Raw genomic sequence first — 19,829 nt, forward strand, 5'->3', positions numbered from 1 at the left:
CAGCACCTCCGAGAGCACACAGCAGCATCTGAAGGTGCTGGCGTCCAGCCAGTCCACTCCAGGCCCCCACAGACGTGAAAGCATGCATATACAAAAACTCATACATGGCATCATTATTTGCAATAGCCCCAAACTAGAATCCGCCCAATGTCCATCAGTGGGTAAGTGGACAAACTGGGACAGAGTCATACAACTGATGAAAAAAGAAATTAATAATAAACAACATGGATCAATCTCAAAATAGTTTTGATGAATCAAAGACGACAGACTACAAAGAGTACACAGTGTATGATTCCATTTACTTTCTCTCCAAAATGCAAATCAATCTACAGGGGCAGGGAGCAGTTCAGTGGCTGCCTGTAGCAGAGAGGGAAAGGGCCTACAAAGCCACCGCGGGAAACCTGGAATGATGGCGCATTCACTCTCCAGTGTGTCACAGCAACAATGTGTGCGTATGTCAAAACCTATCAAACTGTACACTTTAAATATGGACAACCTGTTGTCTACTCACTGTAACTCACTGAGTATTTGAAGTGTGGGGGGAGAATTACATAGGGTTAATTATGTTAACTTTCATTTTGTCGAGTAAGTATTCTCTTCAGAAACTACCAGTCCCAGGCTGGCAATGCAGCTCAATGTAGTGCACTTACTTACCCAACATGACCAGGCCTGGGACCTGAGCCCCAGCACCACCAAAAAAATCCTACCAGCTCTTATCCACAATGCTAAAAGAAAGGACATTTTAAAACAGGTTCAATATCACAATTTTATACCAAAACAAGTTCCTTCATAAGACACATGTGAAGACCACTATCATTTTCTCATGTGGGCGAGAACCCACATTCCAATCACTTTCTGTGACCCTGTGGCAGGAATGCAACTGGGCTCACCAAGCCCAAGGCAAAGCTCTCCCTGCTATGTCTCCATGGCTAGCTTGGCAATCCCTCCTAGAAGGACAGTGCCAGGGATGGCCTTGTGCACTGTAGGACCAAGACACTGCTTCCCTCCCTAGCAGAGGATAAGTCACAAGAAGGCCAGGCACGAAGGTACACACCTGTAATCTCAGCTACTCAGGAGGCTGAGGCAAGAGGAGTGCAAGTTCAAGGCCAGCCTTGGCAACTTAGCAAGACCCTGTCTTAAATAATTAGGAGCTGGGTTGTGGTTCAGTGGTAGTGGGCTTGCCTAGCATGTGTGAGGCACTGGGTTTGATTCTCAGCACTGCATATAAATAAAAAAAAATAAATAAAGGTCCACTAACAACTAGAAAATATTTTTTAAAATAATAATAAATAATTATTAAAATGGTTAGGGTATAGCTCAGTGGTTAAATGTCCCTGAGTACCATCCCTAGTGCTGCATTTAAAAAAAAAAAAACAAAAAAACACAAGATCACAAAAAGAAGGCTCCACAAGGTTCCTAGAGCACTGCCTGCAGCTGAGGGGCACTGGCTTGCTTCTGCCAGAACCAGCACCCTGAGCCAGAGCAGCTGGGTTTGCACTAGGAAGAGCTCAGACGCCAACGTGAAGATTCCTCACTAGAAGGCTTTCAGCTAAAATCTGCTGAGCTAAAGCGGAAATGAAATGTGAGCTCTAAAGAAGACCACAGCGTAGGCAGGAATCCTTCTGATTGCCAGAATGCTGACAAAACCCAAAGAACATCAGGCAGCCCTAAAGGAAGACTGGGGAAACAGGCAGTGGCCAGTGAGCCTCCTCATGTGTTACTGGTTTCTGGAAAGAATGGCTGCCCAGGGGGGCAGGCCTGCTCTTGGACCCAGGTTCCATGGCACCAGGGCTCCAGTCTGGGTCTCAAGTCCCATCTGTCAAACAAGGAGGGGCAGACATCACCAAATAAATAAGCATGGAGTTTTTTATTTCAAGAAACCAAGTGTACCTATGGGTCTTTGTCCTGTACTACAAGGATCCTCACACACACTGGTGGGGACACCCCAATCCACACATCGCAGTTCTGGCCACACATACCTTGTGTATAGTCACTGTGTGGCTACTGTGGGTCTCAGGCATGTGCACCTAGAGCACAAACCACCCTGGGGGACATACTCAGGGAGGAAGCCTACACAGTTCTTTTGTTAAGTGGGCTGGGGTCACTGGGCCAGGGTATCCCAGAGTCCCTGTGTCCATGCATGGTATAGAAGGTTACAGGTATGCACTACCCCATGGTCTCTCAGCAGAAGGTCCAGGCCAGAGGTCCTATGTGCCAATCCACAGTGACCCCGGCATATAAAAAAGCTCATATTGGGGGCTTCCCTAAACACCCCTGCACATCCACATCTGGAGCTACATTCTTGCAGCCTGCAAAAGCCGGAAACTCCACTAGACTGCAGGACTGTCCAACAATGGCCCCTTGATCACACAGACAAAGAGGGCATCATCCCAGCACCACCACCATCCACCCACCCGCCCCAGCCGCCAGGAAGAATGGCTGGACGCTGGCGTGCTTGGTTAGCACCTTCCCACCTGCGGAGAAACCTAACCCAGACAGTGGGGCCCTTCCAAAATAGGCATAAAGATGCAACCGTGCATCCTGCATCCCACATCAAGTGAGGCAAGTCTTAGAAAAAGGGAGAGCCACAAAGTGATTAAGTGTAAATATTTAAAGAACTCACAGCTGCCAGAGCCAGGAAGATGGCAGCTTGCAAACTTCCAGGAGGAATGATGACTCTGGCATCAGGGGCCAAGTCAGGGGCAAATGTGTGTCCCTCCACCCTCACAGAGTCAAGGTGTTTTTTAAAAGTAACTTTTCAGGAAGTGACTCTGTCCAGTGGGCAGTGCCTTAAAAGTCACAACAAGAAAACTATTGTACACATATATCTTCTCAGTCAAGAATAATGCTGCATTTCAAATGCCATTCATGAGGCAATTATTTGGGACTGAGGATGAGATCACACAATTTGCTAACAGTAAATAGTTAGACTTAACAACTTCAAGTGTCAGTAATGTCCACCATGCAGAGAACTTAAAGCATGTTCCACTCACCCTTCCCTACTTGAGCAAAGCAACCTGATGTGACAGTCACAATGAAGATTAAATTTCTGGTGACAGAGGAATAGTCATGAGCCAGGACAAAAGGGACACACTTTCTATTTTTTTTTTTGGTGGGGGGGTGGTGCTGGGATTGATTGAACCCAGGGCCTTGTACATGTGAGGCAAGCACTCTGCCAACTGAGCTATATCCCCAGCCCACACTTCAATATTTTTTTAAGAACATTTTTAGTTGTAGATGGACACAATATCTTTATTTTGTTGATGTAGTTTTTTTATGTGGTACTGGGGATCGAACCCAGTGCCTCAGTGGGCTAAGCAAGCGCTCTACCTCTGAGCCGCAACCCCAGCCCCACACTTCATTATTGCTGGCATTTCTGATGGCATGCTCAGGCCTGGCTCCCAAGTGCCAAAATCCACACTGCACACTGATCATCAGCACATACTCACTGGGGGCCAGCACCTCACCCCTCTAAGCCCAGCTTCTTACCTGCAAAACAATGCTGTCCTGAGGATGAGTGTAATCAGGCAGGGGAAAGCTGGGTACCTGGCGCAAAATAAACTTCAATATGTACCAAATTTTAAAAAAAAACATCATGGTAAGGTCAAAAACAGGACAGGGGCTGGGGTTGTGGCTCAGTGGTAGAGGGCTTGCCTAGCACATGTGAGGCGGCACTGGGTTCCATCCCCAGCACCCCACACACACACACAATAATAATAATAAAATAAAGGTATCATATCCATCCATAACTAAAAATATTTAAAAAACAAAAACATCCAGGACAGGGATGTGACAGCTGGAAGGGAGCTAGCCTAGATCCTCAGCCCACCGAGGCCAGCCTTCCCTGCACACTGAGCCAGAGGGAGTTTAATTATACTTTGTCTCCCCTAATCAGAATATAATGCCTTCATCTGCTGTTTCCATCTTGTAGCCCCAGTGCCAACACAGCAGATATTCAAATATTTGCTGTACAAATTGATAGGGCTTTAGGAACCCATTAGAATTGCTTGCAAAAATGTTTGAGCCCGTTTCTAGGGAGAGATTCAGCAGAATTCCTCCAGGGCTCTCCCCGTGGGAACTGCCAGTGCTCTGGCATCTCCTATTTGAACTGATCGGGTTTGGGGCACCTGACCTTGCTTCCAGTGCACAGCTCAGCCCAGCCACACCAGGGACCGCATTTGCATAACATGCCCTGACCTGAGAGGCACGCAGATGCCAGAGGGCAGGGAAAAGGACAGCAGTAACTCCTACTAACCATCCCTGCAAGAAAAGGGTCCTATAAGACTGACAAGGTCTCTAAATCACTAGATGATAGTACTTTTTGCATTCAATGGCATAGGAAATCAAGGTGACAAGAGGATATTATAAATTCTAGTTTTTAAATGAATTAGTATTTCATCATATCACAGCATGGTTTATAACAGTAACATATGAATGTTTTTTGTATGTGTGGGGGTGCAGCACATACATATCAGATTATTAAACCATGCCGGCTGGGCACAGCCCTGAAGGAGTGGTCCTTTGCAGTCACTTGCTGACTTCCTGGGGAGCCAGAGCCACTGTGGGGACCACCCATGCACCAAAGCGAGAACATGGGTCTGAAGAGTTCTTAAGTGTCCACCCCCAGAAGGGAAGCACACAGCTGGAGGGAGGGGAGGGTCCCCGAAAGAGCTGTGCTACAGGGAGCTCTGTGGGCGACTCGTGCCTGGGCCCTGACAGGCACTCATCCAGGACAAACAACAGTCCCCTCAGCACTCCACTCTAAAGGCGAGGCAGGTCCCACAATGAACGGCAGGCGAAGCCCAGGATTCTGACTGCAGAGTTCTGATCCAGCAAGGAGTCCAGACACACCAGCAGTCCCACAGCCCTGGGCGGGCCCCAGACCCAAACTCAACAGACGCCAGTCCCTATCCCACTGCTGGAGAGGGGCTCCATACAGGGAAAGGTCAGGACCCAGGCCTTCAGAGGGAGGGGACGAACTTCCCAGGCTTTGTAAAGTACACAGCGCTGGCAATTCCCCAATCCACTGGGGAAGGGGTGCTGCCCCACCCACACACCAGCCCCAGGACCCCCTGGAGTTCCCCCTGGGCTGAGTTTGTCTCCCTCTCTGCCAATCACACGGCTAACATGAAGTTTTTGGAGGGCAGGGATACGAGGAAGTGTCCCATCCCTTTATTTATTAGTAAGAGCACAGCCATTTTAAACTATTTCTAAACATTGTAAACCCGCACATTCCCAGCAGAAGTAGCAGACATGTCCAAATTACCCATTCTGGAAATGAGGTGCGTGTGCATGTGTGTGTGTGACACAGGCTTACAAGAGCAAGAAGCAACCCAAAAGGAAACAAAACCCACATTAAGAGAGAAGAGCAAAGGGTAAGTCTGGGAGCCATTAGACCAACCCCTTCACTCAGTCTTCATAAAAGGATACACACTGCAGGGCCCAGTGATCCAATCACGGTGCATTTTTCCCATGACTTATGCTAAGTCAGAACTATCCCTCTGGCCCACTACAAGGCCCTGTTTCTATGGAACTGTCAGCCCCGGGTCTGAGAAGCAAAAGAAAATTGACAGGACAACATGAGGAACCGGGCACCATCCCAGAATAATGCTCAGGTCAAGGGCTGCTGTGGGATGGTGCCTCAGGGTTAGGCCCACTCTGTGCCATGTCCCCCAGCAGAACAGGGGCAGGTAAGCAGAGATTTCTCAGGAAAATCAAAAGGAAATGGGATGGACAAAGGGGAGCAAAGGGCAAGTGCCTCAAGGACTCAGCTGTGACCATTCGGCTTGGTTGAGGCGCCCTAAGGATGACCTGGTGCCCATCCAGCCCGGCCAGAGCCTTTGCACTCACAAGCACTGCTCAGTCAGTTGCCGAGGCAACGGCAACCCAGACATGTTTAGGCATCTGTGGAAATCAGAGCAAAGTACAATCTCTACACTTGTGATAAAAACTCAGCAGGCAAGCACAGAGCCAAGCGTTACTCAAAAATTTGGTCCTACTGACAGAATAAACAGGGTGGCGGGGAGCAGGAAGTGACAGCGCCCAGCAGAGCTGAGAGTAGACTAGCCCTGGAGGCCTGGCACCACAGCCAGCTTGCGTTGGGAACAAACACTTATGCTTTTGTGTCATTTGTGATTGTTCCTCTTATTCCCACCTTAGAATAGAATAAAGTCCTTTGGTTTGGTTTGGTTGTGAATGTCAGCTTAGCTGGGATAAGAGGAACCAAGAAAAGCCAGTTTTTGCCCAAGAGGAGGGCAGAAAACTAAAGGGGAAACAGCCCCAGGGGAGGTGTGGACACCCCCCACACACACACAGTTGTCACAGCAGGAACTGAAGGAAGGGGATGAGGGTAAGAGCTGAGCTGGGCAGGCCTGCCCCTGGCTCCCTACCTGGGCCCCCTCCATGTCCCCACTACGCACCTTGTCCTCCGCAAACACTGGAAAATGAGCCACCAGAAAACAGGGTTGCACTCAGTCTGAAAGTGAATACCTGAGGACAGTGGTAGGTGGAAAAGCCAATCAGCCCACAGAGGGGACATGGTAGAAAGCCACAGTGGACTTTAGGATGGAAAAAACAAACAAGTAAATGAACAAAACCAAGCGAAAGCATCAGCGTGACACATTCCCCAGGAAGCTCCTCTGACATGTTCATCTCCAGCAAGGAGAAGACACGGGACATTCGGGACAGCAGCTCCCAGAAAGTGCAGAGGCAACAGCCACAGGCTCACAGGACCCAGAGCTATCCTGATTTCCAAATGAAAGTCTTTGTTGTTGTTTTCTGGTTTTGGTGGTAGTGGGGGTTGACTCCAGGGGTGCTCTACTACTGAGCAACATCCCCAGCCCTTTTTATTTGAAACAGGGTCTCACTAAGTTGCTGAGGCTGGCCTCAAACTTGGGATCCTCCTGCCTAAGCCTCCCTGTTGCTGGGATTACAGGTGTGTGTCACCATGCTGGCGTCTGATTTGAATAAAACCAGCAGAAATAGCCTTGCCCAGTCCTCAACATGCACAATGTAAATGCAGGAAAGCAAACTAAAACGTGTCCCATGAGTTGCTGTGGTTCAGAGTATCCTGAGGACAAAACTGATGAAGGAATGCTACCATAAACATTTACAGCCTTGGGAACGTAGAACATTAGCTCAGGGATTAATAATAAAGAAGGACTCTGTGTGTGTGTGTGTGTGTGTGTGTGTGTGTGTACGCTCTGGGAATCACAGGCCCTTGCACAACACTAGGCACCAGCTCTACTGCTGAGATATACCCCCCAGCCCCAAGTAAGGGCTTTTCATCACAAAAATAAAGCATCTAACTCAAGTAAAAAGATATCCAGAAACTTAGGAAGGAAATGTGACTCATTCAAGAAACCCTCACAAAAGTTTCTTATCTCACAGTTATGCACAAGGTCTAAAGACCAAGGCACCTTCAGGAGAAATAATCTCCCATTTTCTTCACCCAAAATGCCAGAAAAATAAAGACTTACAAGCAGTAGAGCAGGATTTCAAACACTCTAAGATATTCATAGCCTTTAATCCAAGATTTCTTTCTCTTTCTTGGCAGCGCTAGGGGTTGGGCCAGGGCCTCACACGTGCGAGAAAGTACTCAGCATTTTACACTGAGCCATAGCCCCAGCCTAATCCAAGATTTCTATTCCTGGGAATTTATCCCCAGAAACAAATTACAGAAAAAGAAAAGTGAAATTGAAAACTGTTAATCATCTACATTAGCCAAAAAGTGGAAATAACCTAAAATGTCCAGCACAAGGGAATGTTTTAATCTCATTACCTTAACAGAATAATACAGCCATTAAAAAACCTCTGGGGAGTAGACTCGGGTGTATAGCTTAGTGGTAAACACTTGCCTAGCATGTACAAGGCCCTGGGGTGATCCCAAGCGTGCGCACACACACACACACACACACAAAAAAAAATTTAAAGATGATAAGAACATGGGGGAGGCCTCTTGGTACTTATCCTCAGAGGCAGAGCAACCCTACGCCATATTTGCTGAGTCTCATGAATGGAGGGATGGAGAAGGAAAAACAATGGAAAATATTTGATAAAATATTTAAGTGAATCTGAAAAATGTAACCATAACAGTGTTGATTACTGAAAAGAAGGCAGACACCTGAGATCAGTGCAGGCTTCAAATGTCCCCCATTTACAATGGATGACTCTGGAGTAAGAATACCATCTTTGACCCACAGGCCCCCGCGTTCAGACTGGCAGCCCGAGAGCAATGCTGTGAGATGGCAGAGGCAGGCGCTGCTCCTGCCTGTCTAATGCTTGCTAGAGACGCAGTCCACAGGCAGCAGCACCTGCTTCTGGTACCCACGCTAGGACTCATGAAAACCCGCAGGGCTGGGGCTGCAACTCAATGGCAGAGCGCTGGCCTGGCATGTGTGAGGCACTGGGCTGGATCCTCAGCACCACATAAAATAAACAAAGGCATTCTGTCCTTCTACAACTACAATAAACAAAAATAAACCCCGTGCATATGGAAGATAACACACAAAAGCATTTCTTCAGGAAACCCCATTTTCTATGTTGTCCTTCCTTCTTCCCTCCCTCCCTTTCTTTCTTTCTAGTACCAGGGATTGAACCCAGGGGCATTCCCCAGCCCTATTTATTTATTTACTTTTGAGACAAGGTCTTACTAAATTGCTGAGGTTGGCCTCCAACTCACAAAACTCCTGACTCAGCCTCTGAGTCCCTGGGATTACAGGTGTATATCACCACACCCGAATGTTCCTTCAATTTTTAAAAGATCTTAAAGTAAGGCTGGGGTTGTAGCTCAGTGGTAGTGTGCTTGCCTAGCACAAGTGAGTCACTGGGTTCAATCTTCAGCACCACATAAGTAAATAAAATAAAGGTATTATGTCCATCTACAACTTAAAATATATTAAAAAAACAAGTAAAGAATCTTTGGCATAAAAATGATAACTGTCACAAGCACTAAAACATCTGCTCTAATTTACCTGCACAAATCATCTTCATTTGATAACAAGATATCAACAAAATGTAAGCCTTTCTCAGTTTTACAAAGTACAGTGTAAGACAAGCACACAAAAATGCAATTTCTTCTCCTTCGACTACCTGCTTTTTAATAGCAGGTGACATTTCTTAGAATGCAGCTGTGGAAGGTGAGGCCCCTAAGTCAGGGCCTCTGGAATCCTGGGTGTGCTCCTCATGAATGACCAACCCACCCGCGTGAGCTCGGGATGACCAGGTGTTGACCACACATCAGCAGCTGCACCTGTCCTGCTGCATGAAGTACTAAGAATTTTCAAATTACCTTCATCAGGTCAGTTGCAAGCACAGATACTGCCTTAAACAAAGACCACATAATTTGTCTCATATTCTGTTTCTCAGGGTGTGTAGAGGGAGATTAACTTTGAGAGACTGTTTTCACATTTGAGGGCAAGTGGCTCCAAATCTACTTAGGCAACACGGTAAAAGGACCTAAGTGGGGGCTGGGGATGTGGCTCAAGTGGCGGCGAGCTCGCCTGGCATGTGTGCGGCCCGGGTTAGATTCTCAGCACCACGTACAAAGAAAGATGTTGTGTCCGCCGATAACTAAAAAATAAATATTAAAAAAATTTCTCTCTCTCTCTTAAAAAAAAAAAAAAAAAAAGGACCTAAGTGTAGGCTTTAGCATCAACTCTGACCCTCTGAAGGTGACTTAATCTCTCTGAACTTTGGTTTACTACTGGGTAAAGTAGAATTAAAGTTATCTTGTTGCAAGAATTCAACTAGCAAGAATGTAAACTTTCTTTTATGGTCCCTCAGAAAACCCCAGAACTCAGCAGGGGGGTGCCCCCTCTCACCACTGATCCCATTCCCACCCAGGCCCAGCCTCCGTAATGATGATACAGGTGCTGGTGCAGGATCACAACTGCTTAGTTAAAACATGGTCGTATCCAAGCTAAAGGGCACCAAGGTAGGCCGGCTTCAGCAAATCAACCAGTTCCAGAACCGCTAATAGCAGGCTTGGAGGTCTGTGCAGGGAGCAGAGCCTGTCCGTGGTTCTTTTGAAGACCGCAATTCACAACCTTGGCACACTCACTTGGTGGCAACATAATTTAGTATAATGGAACACAAACATGGTTTAAAATATGAAAATGTTCACAAACTACATTTTAGGCATCACTTTATACTAAAATTCCATTTAATTCAATAGGAAACTTCAAAACACCAGCCACAGTTGATTTCATGTACTACAGACCACCCTGTAGGTACAGACAGAGGACCTCTCAACTACCTCCCTGGGAGCTCTGGCTCAGGCCGGGTCTGGGTCGGTGGCCTCAGGCAAAGTCACTGACCCATCCACTTTCGCCTCTTCTCCTCTGAACCACAAAGAGGGGAACAAACCAACAAGGTTGTTCTGAAAACAAAATGAAGGCTGTGGGGAAGTTGGTGATAAGCTGCAAAGACCTTGGGAACCAAATTTTTTTTTGGTTTTTTTAATAAAATTTTTAACTGTAGATAGACACAATACCTTTATTTGTTTTTATGTGGTGCTGAGGATCGAACCCAGTGCTTTACATGCACCAGGCAAGTGCTCTGTCACTGAGCCACAACCCCAGCCCCCAGATTCTTTTTATATACACTTATTTTAATTATAAAATCAAGTTATGACTTAAATATTAATTCTGAAACATAATAGGCAATGGTACAGTCTGGAAAAAAAGAAGACTTTCCATAATTCCACAGCCTTAACTATCACTGCTGCATAAAATTTTAATAATATTTTACATGTGATCAGATCAGTGCACATACAGTTTTTGGTGGTGCTGGAATCGAGCCCAGGGCCTTGTGTGTGGGCCAGCGCTCTACCCACTGAGCTGCGTCCCTGCCCTTATCATTTACTTTTCCAAGTCCTTTCATTTTTCTTCGCCTACATGTGAGTGATTATCACAGTCACACAGGCTCCCTTCCTGTTCTTAGGCACCATGTGCAGTCACAACCACATCCCTTCATCCCAGTCTCAGGCTTTCTGCAAGCCACCAACATGACCCTCAGCACAGAGTCATCAAGCCGGGAGGAAGGCCCCTACCTGGCAGGGCTGCCCTCAAAACCCCGGGAAGAGGCGCCCAACCTCAGCCTTACTCCCAAAAAGTCGAGAGAAGCAGGCAGAAACCCAGAGTTGGTGAGAAGGGAGGAGACAGTCTGGGAGAGCCAGGATACAAGGGTATGCCACACAGGACCCCTGTCACCAAGGGAAGTCTAACACATTACATACATTCTACCTAAAGAAAGAACAAAACATTTTAGAAGGATTTTCAGAATTGTATAAAATAAAATCAACATGGCACTTTACACATACTTTGAGTGACACCAAAATTATTAAGCCAGGACTATCAATAAGCACACATGATGAACTCTGGGGCTGTTACTTCATAGGACCTACCTCAATCCTAGGAAAAAGGGGCTGTCAGGGTCCTGGTACAATTAACTGAATGTCTATGTCTCCTCCAAATTCTTTTATTCAAGTCCTGCCCCTCACTGCAATAGTATTGGAAGATGGGATCTGAGAACTAAACAAGGGGTGACGTCATGAATGGGATTAATGGCCTTATAAGGTAAACTGTAAGGTACAATCAGAATTCAGGTGTCTATAATCTGGGAAAAAACCCAACCATACTAGTACCCTGATCTGACTTCCAGATTCCAGAATTGTGAGAAGTAAATCCCGGTTGTTTACAATCTACCTGTCTGAAGTACTCTGTGTTACAGTAGCTCAAACTAAAACACCCAGTCTCACAAATGTTGAAACATTTGGCCAAGGAAGGTCACAGGGTCACCTGGTGGTAGAGCTGGAAACACAACCCAGGGCTTACTTAAAACTACGTTTAGGAGCTGGGGATGTGGCTCAAGTGGTAGCGCGCTCACCTAGCATGCGTGAGGCACTGGGTTCGATTCTCAGCGCCACATAAATGTAAAATAAAGATATTGTGTCCACCTTAAAAAAAAAAAAAAAACTAAATAAATAAAAATAATAAAATAAAACTATGTTTCTAGGGGCCGGGGTTGTGGCTCAGTGGCAGAGCACTTGTCTAGCAAAGGCAAGGCACCGGGTTTGATCCTCAGCACCATATATAAATAATAAATAAATAGAGATGTTATATCTACCTACAACTAAAAAAAAAAAAAAAAAGGCGCCAAAGCCATGTTTCTAACCTCTGATTCCTTAATGCGACATGACCTTTTTTCTGCAGGAATTGACAGTGAAGGTTTCATTCTAACCTCATAGACTTGTGAGCATGAACCACGTGGAAAGAGCAGACCCAGGCAGCTGACCCATTACCCACCTCCCGCTTCTGCCAAGACCTTCATCCTCCTCTGTGGAATACCCTAAAGTGGCTCTGTGTGGGCCCCAGTCTCCAGGAGGGGGTTCAGACCCAAGCCCAGCACACAGGCAGCCTGCCCACTGACCTTCCCTCCTCCACACCCGGCAGCCTGTACACATGCCACCTGCATATTCTTGACAACTCTGCCTCTGCCCAAGACTCTCCTCCATCACCCCACCTCGGTGCTGGCGAAGGCCAGTCTCAGCCGCATCTCGTGAGCAGTCCCACCTGCCCTCCTCCCCTCCCACTGTGCACCCCTCCTATCTGGCACTGTCACCGAGAAACATAACTGTTTCTAGGCCTGTTGCTGACCCTGAGCTGACTCCACAGAGCACAACAGTCCCTTAATCTCAGGGCCCAGAGAGGCAGGCAGAGCCAGGTGCCAGAGGCACAACAGAAACACAGTTGCCAGTGCAGCCCCCTCACCGCACCTCACCCATTTCCCTTCAGCTTGACGCCCATCCAGACACCAGCAGCTAAGACAACCTCCAAGCAGCCCAGAGTGTGACAGTAGTGAAACCCCAGCACTTCCATGGCAGCTTATCGGTGTCCCCAGCTCCCTGCTGACACCCTGCCCCCTTGCTGATATCTAAATCAAAGAGGAAGCCAAGGGAAGGGGTGGGCCAACCCACAGGGAAGAGCAGTAGCCCGAGTGCAGGCAGAGCCGAGAAGCAGGCCTATGGCAGGCCGCGTCCACACTCCACAGTAACTGGAACCGTCCTGCCTGGTGGCACAACCTGCTGCTCTTTCTCCATCACAGCATCGCCTTTGACTGCCTGGATTCCCACCAGACTTCTGCTCTGGGAGGTGGCCCACTGCTCACCAGTCAGCCTTAGCGGGAGCCTCCAACAGCTCCTCTCACCGCAAGAAGGCCCTTCCCTGGGAGAGGCTTCATGTCCAACATCCCTGAGGCCACGCGTGGCTACCTTATACTCGCAGGTATCTTAAAGGAATGGTCTGTGATACACACAGATCTCTTTTCCACACCTCAATGATGAAGATTAGTCAGCCCTTCTCCTGACAGACCCCAGCATGGATTGTCAGGAGGATGGGGGATTCCTCTGCTACCTGCCACTCGTGAGTAATGCCTACTGTGAGCAGCTCTACCAACTTCCATGCTGCACAATCAAAACACTGATTAGGATGATTACTTTCATCAGAAATAAACAATCTAACATCTGGGCAGCTCTAAAGTTTCGTGTTCATGGGGCTAGGGTTGTGGCTCAGTGTTAGAGTGCTCTCCTAGCATGTGTGAGGCACTGGGTTCGATCCTCAGCACCACCTAAATAAATAAATAAATAAAAGCTAAAAAATAAATATATTTTTTTTAAAGTTTTGTATTCTTTCACATACATGTGCTCTTTACATAGCTGAGGCTCTCTATTCTGCTTATAAACTGACAAAACTCAATCCAGAAGGTGTTAGGAATGTGGCCACAAGAAGCTACTGTTAGATAGTCATGGTCACTGGCACAATCCAAAATTTCAAACCCACCCAGAGACTCTGGGCCCAGGGAGGAACCTCAGGCCACAGGGAGCGTATCGCCCAGGAGGACATATTTGGATGGGACAAGTCAAACATCTGGAATTTTCAAATAATATTTATTTCACAACTTTCTGAAGTGCCAAGCAACTGAGAAGTCATCATTGCAATGTACTCTTTAATCAATAAACATTAAATCTGCTCAAAAACCCAAGCTCTACAAATTTGCCCCTTTGAAAAATGTGGCAAGAAAAAAATATATAAATAACCTTTTCATGGTCAGGCAGAAAGGTGTTTAGGGATCCAAATTCCAACAGAAAAACAGTCCTTCAGGAGACGCACAAATAGTTTCCTCTGCAAGTGACACATTCTGGGATATTTACACTGCCAAACATAACTCATAATGACAACCACCAAGGAAGCAAACCCAATGGAAAAAAACCATGCTGGCAACTGGAGTCCAGTTCTAGTCTCAGGACAGGCCTCACTCGAGATCCCATCAGAGTGGTGGCCACGCCTGGCGACCCTTTCTTCATTACAAAAAGGAACATCTACCACTACCATCCACTCAAAAATGTTCTGGACACAAAAAATGATAGGTGAAAATGCTTTGGAATGTGTGTCCTCTATAAATAAAAGCCACTGTTATTATTAGCTCAAAGATGACCAGGAAAATAGGGTTATAGAATACGGGAGGCAAGAGGCAGCTGAAGAAAGTGCTATGCCCACCACGATACCACCAGGCCATGCGAGATGCCCACCACGATACCACCAGGCCATGCGAGAGGCGGCTTTGGGGGGCAGATCCCACTCTTTTTTTTTTTTTTTTAAAGAGAGAGTGAGAGAGAGAGAGAGAGAGAGGGAGAATTTTTTTTAATATTTATTTTTTAGTTATCGGCGGACACAACATCTTTGTTTGTACGTGGTGCTGAGAATCGAACCCGGGCCGCACGCATGCCAGGCGAGCGCGCTACCGCTTGAGCCACATCCTCAGCCCCAGATCCCACTCTTAACCTGGGTTCCAGGCCCCTCAAGCTGGCCACATGCATCTTTTGGGGGAAGGGGATCATGGTTATTATCAGAGTTTCAAAAGGTTAAGAACCTCTAAGCTCCACATTTTAAGAATATGAAAACTGAGGTAGCTCACTGCAAAGCACTTGCCTAGCATGTGTGAGGCACTGGGTTCAATCCTCCGCACCACATAAAAATAGACAAATAAAATAAAGGTAATCTGCCCATCTACAATTACAAAAAAATTTCAAAAGAAAATATGAAAAACTGATGGGGCTGGGTTGTGGCTCAGCGGTAAAGTGCTCACCTAGTATGTGTGAGGCACTGGGTTCAATCCTCAGCATCACATAAAAATACATAAAAATAAAATAAAGCTATTGTGTCCATCTACAACTAAAAAATATTTAAAAGAAAATATGAAAACTGAGACCTCAAGATCTGTGTTGACTGTCCTTGACCTCAGGGCTAGTCAGGGAAAGGCTGGACAGAGCCTAGGGCTCCTGATCTCCATCACGTCCTACCACACTACCATCCCATATTCTGAGGAGTGAAAAAAAATTTCATATAGCTACAGAGCATGTTACACAAACCATCACACCCGTGGTTTCTAAATTTATAGCAAAGTTTCTATCCTTATTTATCCTTTCTAAAGTTTCTTGTTGAGATTTTTGATAATTGAGTTTGTTTTGTATACATTGCCACATTCTCTGTGTGGAGCCAAGAAACGTGAGTGATTGAAGATTAAAAATTTTTAAAATGGACTAGGGGTGGGAGTTGGAGTTGTAGCTCAGTGGCAGAGCGCTTGCCTAGCATATGAGAGGCACTGGGTTCAATACTTAGCACTACATAAACATAAACAAAATAAAGACATGCTATCCACCTACAACTAAATTAAATAAATAAATAAATGGTTAGGGGTGAGCCTTAGTGGTAGAAGACTTCTCTAGCATGTGCTAGGTTGTGTAACTAAGCCCCTGGGTTCCCCATCACAGAGAAGAAGGAAAGAAGTAGGTGGGGGGTGGGGAATGAAAAAAAAAAAAGGAAAAGACTTTATTTTAAGAAAAAAAAATAATGATTACCTGGTACTCTGCTTTATTAAGCAAAAAAAAATAAACACACACTGATGAGAATAAGCATGAGATTTAGGATCTTTGTTTTACATGTGATTTTTTTTTTTTGGGGGGGGGGCGGTAACCAGGGATTGAACTCAGGGACACTCGACCACTGAGCCACATCCCAGCTCTATTTTGTATTTTATTTAGAGACAGGGTCTCACTGAGTTGCTTAGGGCCTCACTAAGTTGCTGAGGCTGGCTTTGAACTCGAGTTCCTCCTACCTCAGCCTCCTGAGCTGCTGGTATTACAGGAGTGCACCACCGCACCCGGCTTTACATGTGATTTTAATCAAAATACCAAAATGTGTGCTCTCAGACGCCTGCTACCCCTCAAGCAGTTACCTTTGAAACTACACAGATGTCAAAAATGTCACATTGTGCAAAATACTTGGAGAATTGTTTTAAGATGTAATGTTCAGCAGGCAGAACATAACTATCAGAACACCACTGAGACCCACCAGAAGCCAAGTTTCAAAAGAGCAATGCTTTCAGGTGGGGACATAAAGAAAGGACTCTACCTATGGAATGCAAGGTGGTTCTGCTGCTTTCAGGTATGCAGTGGCAGTTCCAAACAACTGGGGAAAAAAAAAAAATGAACTGACACTATCACTCATGTGAACATGGCCATTACCCACATAATCTACAGGGCGGTCTCCATGAAGCTGAAATACAATCAGATGGCAGATAAGGCAGGCTCAAGTCAGCTGGGTGGTTCAGGTGAGGGGAGCTGGGAGCACTGGTAAATGCTACAGCAACATCTAAACACAGGGTGCCATTGCTATTATAAATATTACTTTAATTTGTTTGATATTCCACACATCCTGGAATAATCAACTGATGATCCCTTCAGAAGCAGGAAGCCTGGCATCATGTCTTAACTCAGCACAGACTTTCAAGTGGCAGAGGAGTAATGAAAGGGCTAAGAACCCCTCTGCTCCTACCCCAGAAATACCTGGTTATCCGAAATCTGGACTGGACACCCAGGACCAGGTAAAGGCAATCCTACTTCACAGCAGCAGGCCCTGTTGAAAACCTAGATATTGTTTTTTACATATGCATAATTTAAATTATTTAAATATTATGACCTCTTAACATCTGGGCTAAAAGTAATGAAGATCCAGTTCCCAAAACAGCGTGAGATTTCCGGACAGTAGAATAAATCAGTCATATCTTTTTTATGCTCATATATGAATACAAGAGCAGTGTAACTCCACGTCATGTACAACACAAGAATGGAATGCTAATTAGAAAAAGTTATACTCCCTATATATGTCAAAATTCACACCAATGTCATGTATAAAGGAATAAAATGAAAAAATATTATTTTAAAAAACTACCATTTCCATTCAAATGAGTTGTTCATATACTCCTGTGTTATATTACTTTCCCAAGTAATAAATATCATTGGCCTAATGGCCAATTTCTTTAAAACTTTAAGACAACTGTCAAAAGAAAAACACACTTTAGGAAAGTTTTTTGTTGTTATTTTTGTTTTTTTGTTTGTTTGTTTGTTTAGATTTAGGTGGACACAATATTTTATTTTTATGTGGTGCTGAGAATCGAACCCAGTGCCTCATGCATGCCAGGTGAGCGCGCTACTACTTGAGCCATATCCCCAGCCCCTCAGGAAAGTTTTTGATGTAGTGGCTTCGTATCTCAACCAGCATAACCTCACAAAGGAGGCTGCCAAACAACTCCAGTTCAGTTTAAACGAACACAGATCAATGCTTTCCAGGTGAATCAAGAGAAATCCAAGTTGCACTGGCGCCCATTCAAACCTTTATGAGGCAGCTCTGGGCAGACTTGCAAAGCCGGGGGAATAAGAGTGTTTCAGGATGGAACAGGAGGGCTAGCACTCAATAAGACCCACCTGGTCCCCTCTCCCTGGGATCCAAGCTGGCAATCCTAGGAGGGTTAAAACAGAACGTCAGCATTCTGAAATAACTGCAAAGAGAGGAACCCAAGAGGAGGGAAGGAAAGTGTGAGCTCACATCCATAGCTCAGGTTTAAATTCTTTGAGCTGGTCTCTTGATTTTCATCAGGACAGCCAGGGAGTGTTTGGTAAACAGTATAATGAGTAGCCTTGGAGACTGTGAGCTGCCAACTCTCCTTGACCACAAAAACTCAGGACAGTTGGGGTAAAGGAGAAGAGGCAAGACCCAGGAATGATGTGTACACCCCACCCAAAGGCCACCTTCCCTCAGGCACCCTATCAGAGCGTGGCCTCCCTGGGGCACCAAAGATGGGCTGTACTGATCCCAAGAAGACAGCACAGCTTGCTCTCCTTCTGGAAAGAAAATCCGACTCTGAGTGGGCGAAACTGAATGAATCGCTGAAATTCAGCAGCTACCATACCTCTCAGGATAAACTAGCTTACAAGCCCCAGAGAAAGAGCAAGAATCCCCATCTGGGATTCAATGAGTCTGGAGAAACTTGGAGAGTCAGACGGGCAAATACTCAAGCCTCTCCTGCTTGTCCCCCAATCCTGGGTCCTGCTGACATGGAAGGGCTTTGCTCTCCCACCCTCCCCAGACACACGCACACAGAGCCAGGACAGGGAGGGTGGAAAGGAAGGAAATGGAGGGCGGTCATCAAAGAGCCCAGAATGGGCGCATCCGCGGCTCCTGCCCGCTCACTGGCGCTCCCCGGCCACACCTCTCCTCCAGCCCCGCTGCCCGGCACCCCTCGCCCACCCGCGGGCCCCGGGGACTCTCCGCCTTCTCTCCAATCGCGCCCCTGCTCGGCTCAGACTCCTGAAGACGCCCACCTCCCACTTCTGCGGCTGCCTAGAGCCCCTCGCGAGCGGCCCGTGGGCCCGGACGGCGCTGCTCCGGACTCCTCTCCAGCGCGCCCCGCGCCCCAGAACTCACCAACTCCCACTCCTCCCGCCAGCGCACCCCACTGGCCGCGGCGTCCTCTCCCGGCGGCCCCGGCTCCTCCGCACACGCCCCCTCCCACGACGAAGGGAAGTTCCGCGCGGCGCGGCTCCACAGCTGCTCCCGGGGCGCGGAGCTCGGCTCGGCCCCTGCGCGGCGGCCTGTCAGGCACGGGCCCGGCCGCCGACCCGCGCCCCCGCGTCCTGCCCTGGCGCCCAACCGTCGCGGAGTGCAGCTCACCTCGGCCTCCGCTCGCCTCCGGACGCGCCGCGCACCCAGCTCCTACCGTGACGGCGTCTCCAGCCACAGCTCGGGCTCTAGCCCCAGCTCCCCGCTCGCTCCGGCCGCGCTGCCCAACCCTGCCCAGACCCGCAGCGGCCGCTTCTGCCGCCAGCCGCCACAGCACCGCCCCCGCCGCGCCCGCTGTGTTCGCCCCATTGGCTGCCAGATGCCGAGCTCCGCCCCACAGTCCCTTTGAAGCTTCGGATTGGGCCAGGGGAGCAAGGAGGTGGCACGCCCCCTAGCGCGCTCTAGGGGCCTCCCCTGAGCGTGCATTGGCGGCTTCCTCTATCAATCAAAGCGGGAGTACCTTCCTAATGAACTGAGAGGGCTGAGGGGGTCAAGATCTGCAGCCTCAGGAAGACCGTGGTCCGCGCGTTTTGCGGCTTGAACCAGCTCCTAGGGGTGGGGGTTGCAGCAGGGCAGCACCGTGCCTGACTGGGAGCTCGGGGAAGGTAGACTTTCAGAAAGTTCCTTCAACTAGAAAACTCTGAATGTATCCACTTGAGCCAGCTTAATTTAAACAGGGCCAAGAGTGCATCTCGATGGCAAAATACCCACATTTTTTCTCATTCTCACACTAAACTTGCTTGATAGTGGGGCTGGGGGTATAGCTCAATTGGTAGAGGGCTTGTCTAGCGTGCATAAGGCCTGGATTGAATCCCCAGCACAAAAAAAAAAAAAAAAAAACTTGCTTGATAGGATAGAATATTAACCCCATTC

The 19,829-nt window shown here is 47.3% G+C and overlaps 1 protein-coding gene across 1 annotated transcript in view; it reads right to left on the minus strand.

Annotated features, from left to right (window-relative positions):
• Positions 1–19,205, minus strand: part of Pacsin2 (protein kinase C and casein kinase substrate in neurons 2) — a 109,823-nt gene extending 90,618 nt beyond the window's left edge. Inside the window, exon 1 of the mRNA XM_076855413.1 lies at positions 19,068–19,205. The gene's annotated coding sequence lies outside the window, so the exon portion shown is untranslated. The remainder of the gene's footprint in view (positions 1–19,067) is intronic.
• Between the last annotated feature and the right edge of the window lie 624 nt (positions 19,206–19,829).

This window comes from Callospermophilus lateralis, chromosome 4 (assembly GCF_048772815.1).
Source record: "Callospermophilus lateralis isolate mCalLat2 chromosome 4, mCalLat2.hap1, whole genome shotgun sequence".
In the NCBI taxonomy this organism is placed as follows: Eukaryota; Metazoa; Chordata; class Mammalia; order Rodentia; family Sciuridae; genus Callospermophilus; species Callospermophilus lateralis.